This window comes from Camelus ferus, chromosome 5 (genome assembly GCF_009834535.1).
Source record: "Camelus ferus isolate YT-003-E chromosome 5, BCGSAC_Cfer_1.0, whole genome shotgun sequence".
NCBI lineage: Eukaryota > Metazoa > Chordata > Mammalia > Artiodactyla > Camelidae > Camelus > Camelus ferus.
The window spans coordinates 54,562,386-54,567,023 of NC_045700.1; the positions used below are offsets into that span (position 1 = coordinate 54,562,386).

The window sequence follows — 4,638 nt, forward strand, 5'->3', positions numbered from 1 at the left end:
TACCTTGTTATTTTTGTCATCATGTTTTCCTCTTTCATTTATTAATTGTTGTCTCTCACTGTCTAAAGCCTGAAGAAACAGGTGGCTAGCAATGCGGGTGTACTGGGTATGAAAAGGGAATTCCAAATGAGGTAGCTCTCCATTCTGAGACTGGCTCTTCATTTCCATAATAGCTTGAAACATTCTGAGTATACTAATTAGAATTTTTTTTAAGATTGCATCTCTACCATGTATTTTTTTAAGTCTATCCAGGGTAAGTTTTTCCATTTCACTCTGTTAGTTTTCATTAGATATCTGTTGAGTTTTGATTGAGCAGTCGTATTTTTGAAACAAGGAGTGTATTGATTCATACAAATACCTGGTCTCCTTTACACAAAGTCTATCTTTTTTTTAATTGAAGTACAATGAATTTATAATATGTTAGTTTCTGGTGTACTGCATAATGATTCACTTTAGTTTCTGGTGTACAGCAAAGTGATTCAGTTATATGTATATACATACTCCTTTTCATATTCTTTTTATTATAGGCTATTAAGAGTTATTGAATATAGTTCCCTGTGCTATGCAGTAGGACCTTGTTGTTTATCTATTTTATATATAGTAGTTAGTATATGCAAATCCTGAACTCCCAACTTAGTCCTCCACACCCCCTTTTTCCCCTGGAAACCATAAGTTTGTTTTCTATATCTGTGAGTCTGTTTCTGTTTTGTAAATAAGTTCATTTGTGTCTTTTTTTTTTCAGATTCCACATATAAGTGATATCGTATGATATTTGTCTTTCTCTGTTGACTTATTTAACATAGTATGATAATCTCTAGGTCCATCCGTATTGCTGCAGATGGCATTGTTTTATTCTTTTTTATGGCTGAGTAGTATTTCATTGTATAAATATACCACAACTTCTTTCTTTAGTCATCTGCCAATGGACATTTAGGTTGCTTCCATGTCTTGGCTATTGTAAATAGTGCTGCTATGAACACTGGGGTGCATGTATCTTTTTGAATTAGAGTTTCCTCCAGTTATATGCCTAGGAGTGGGATTGCTGGATCATATGGTAAGTCTATTTTTAGTTTTTTAAGGAATCTCCACACTGTTTTCCGTAGTGGCTGCACCAAATTACATTCCTACCAACAGTGTAGGAGGGTTTCCTTTTTTTTCGCATCCTCTCTAGTATTTATCGTTTGTGGACTTTTTAATGGTAGCCATTCTGACTGGTGTGAGGTGATACCTTATCGTAGTTTTGATTTGCATTTCTCTGATAATTAGCAATATTGAGCATCTTTTCATGTGCCTATTAGCCATCTGTATGTCTTCACTGGAGAAATGTTTGTTTAGGTCTTCTGCCCATTTTTTGATTGGGCTTTTTTTTTTCTTTCTGCTGTTGTTATTGAGTTGTATGAGCTGTTTACACATTCTGGAAATTAAGCCCTTGTCAGTCGCATCATTTGCAAATATTTTCTCCCATTCCATAGGTTGTCTTTTTGCTTTGTTTATAGTTTCCTTTGCTGTGCTAAAGCTTATAAGTTTAATTAGGTCCCATCTGTTTATTTATGCTTTTGTATCTATTGCCTGGGTAGACTGACTAGGAAAACATTGCTACAATTTATATCCAAGAATGTTTTGCCTGTGTTCTCTTCTATGAGGTTTATGGTGTCCTGCCTTATGTTTGCTTCTTCAAGCCATTTTGAATTTATTTTTGGGTATGGTGTGAGGGAGTGTTCTGACTTCATGGATTTACATGGTGCTGTCCAGTTTTTCCAACACCACATACTGAAGAGACTGTCCAAAAGGTCTATCTTGAGTGGAATGATTGTCTATAGACTTTAGACTCCACTGGTGGCAATTGGTAGGCTAGCTTGGAATCCTCACAATTTTCAAAATAGGAGAGATTTTACTGGGAGTGATATGGTTGTGATTGCATTAGTTTGCCATAGCTTCCATAACAAAGTACCACAGGCTGGGTGCCTTAAACAACAAAAATCTTTTTTCTCACAGTCGTGGAGGCTAGAAGTCTGAGGTCAAGGCGTCAACAGGGTCAATTTCTACTGAGGCTTCTCTCTTTGTATGTGGCATTCTTTCTGCTTTGTCTTTGCATGGTTTTGCCTTCTATGGATGTGTCCTAATCGCCTCTTATAAGGACACCAGTCATATTGGATTAGGGTCCATCCAAATGGCCTCATTGTAACTTAATTAGATCTTAAAAAAAAATGCAGTTGCATTCTAAGGTATTGGGGTTTAGGATTCCAACATGTGAATTTGGGGAGGACACAGTTCAGCCAGTAACAGTGAACTTTAGTGAGTTTTACTCCTTGGAGGAACTGTCATTCCTGTTTTATCTTTCAGGTCCATTGAGTTATTTTGGCGTCTGGCAGGTGTGCTCTGCCTAAGCCCCCAGCCCAAACACTTATGCCAATAATCCTTCCCAAATAAATTTTACATTTTTTTAGTGAAAATTTCTTGGGGCTCCAGCTGGAGATGAATGCTGCAGCCCTCCTGAATGTGTATCTGTTTCAACAGAAAGACAACAGCCCCATTACCACTTTCTCATGTATGTAAGCCGAACTGTTTTGGTTTTGTAAGATGGGGTTTATAAATATAATTCCTTTCACTTTCCACATTCCAGAAGTGTGTGAAAACATCAGAATATCTTATATGTAGAAGGCATCTTTGCTTGACTTCACAATGCCATGGATTTCTTCTTTTGTTTTAAATCTACCTTTACTGTTATTTCAAAGAGGGTTTGGGAGAGAAGAGCAGTATGTGTCCTTTGTGTGGCATATTGAACCGGAAGTTTAACTATACAATTTAAAACTCTTATGTTTGCATTTCTAATGGTGGCTTATATAGAAACACTGCATATGTTGCTTCTTAATCTTGAAGACAATCTTGAGAGTTAGCTATGACCTGATCTGACCTCCCTGAGTCCTGGGCTCTTTATTGACACACTAAAGATGATGATCGTCGTACTCATATCACAGAGCTTTTCGGATACAAAGAGATCAAGTATTTAATTTAGATATTGTGCCTGGCACATAGCAGACTCTCTGAAAATATTAGTTTATTTGTCTGGCGCTGAGCCCTGTAGCACTGTTTGGCCCCAGGCAGCTATGCCCACAGCGTGGTTCTAACATTACAGTGGGCTGCAATGCCCATTCATCTCCTGCCAGAGATGCTTTTGCGTATAGCTCCCTATTGTACTGGCTTTTTTTCACACTGCTAGTTTGTAAAATTCCTCTCCGAAGGGTTCACTTATATTAAAAAAGTTAATAAGAGTTCTCAGGTTGATTCCTGCAAAACACGGTTAGGTAGAATATGTTCAAAAGATTTTTTCCTTGTTCGGATATATCTCAGCTGATTAAGTGTATTGTTTGTGGCCATTAAACATAAGGGAAAAATGCTCTATTTTAGTATTGTTTCTTAGGCTTATCAGATTTGACTTATGTTGTTTTAATGTACAGGGATCTTGCAAGATTAAGAATTGTTGACTCAGTGAGTGCAATAATTTTTTACAATGCTCTGGTGCCATTTTTGTTTCATTTGCCTCTTTGCTACTTTTTCTATTTCTCTTTACTTTCTGATGTGTCTCTTGGGCTTGGATTACAAATCTGAATATACTGTGTGGATTTAGTGCATCGGATCTTTTTATGTGCCCGAGTCACTGATCTGCTATGATATGTGACTAGTGTTTGCAGACTGATTCATAATCCTTGGTGAGGGAGAGATCTTCTCTGTTCAGGGTCATTGAATTTCACAATAATGGAGAATTAAATGAAAGCTCAAAGCACATTATCTGCTAGATTTTAAAACCCTGAGAATTTCAAGGGAAACATAATCCATCTGTATCTCTTCTGTTTACAACTTTCCTTGTCAAAATGTTTTCCTGTTAAACTCAGAGGTGCCCAGGATGTCAGTTAAGTCTTTTAAAGACTCCTCGTTTAATTATGCACCAGGAACTCATGTTTTGGCAAGTGAAAGAGGCTCTGTCTCTCTTCTAAGTCCTCTCCATTTCTCAATAATTAGTTGTTTTTAATCATTCCCAAATCAAGGGATTTAAGACACAAATCCATTTTTATATTATTATTACTAAAAATGGTCTAATGCTATTATTGGCATATCAGTAAGAAAAGAGAGACTCTCTCTCACCACTGTATTGACTTAGAAATCTTAAGGGGAATGGAGAAGACTGTAGAAAAATAATTTTCCTCTATTTCTAAAATGAAGAACTTAATTCTTCAATTTGTGGGGGTACAGCTTTTACTGAATTTGAAGGATCTTATTTAATGAGTGGAAACAAGAAGGACCTTAACAAATGTGTGGTAAAATCAACAAGAATTTGTGTATTTTATATTCAAAACTGATTCGTAATACTTTGCATGCCTGCATCCCCACCCCTTTTTGTGTTCTCTGATGTCAAATAAGAGGTGAATTGTAGATGAAAGTTACCCTATAGCCATTGGAATTGCTTCCAAAAGGATTCTCTCATATCCATTGGTCAGCTTTCAGGTTTCTAATATAACTGAGTCTACTCAATACTTTTCTGATGTATAAATAATTTAAAAATCTTTCAAATGGTATAATATATGTGAGTGAACTAAATGGAATAAAAATTGTTTTACACAGATTGAATTATAATAAAAA

At 36.1% G+C, this 4,638-nt stretch overlaps 1 long non-coding RNA gene across 1 annotated transcript; it reads left to right on the forward strand.

Moving 5' to 3' along the window:
• Positions 1-1,579: 1,579 nt before the first annotated feature.
• Positions 1,580-3,921, forward strand: LOC116663699. The gene is made up of 3 exons (XR_004319980.1): positions 1,580-1,664; positions 2,024-2,025; positions 3,912-3,921. It is a non-coding gene; the product is annotated as an uncharacterized LOC116663699 (long non-coding RNA).
• The last annotated feature ends 717 nt before the right edge of the window (positions 3,922-4,638 follow it).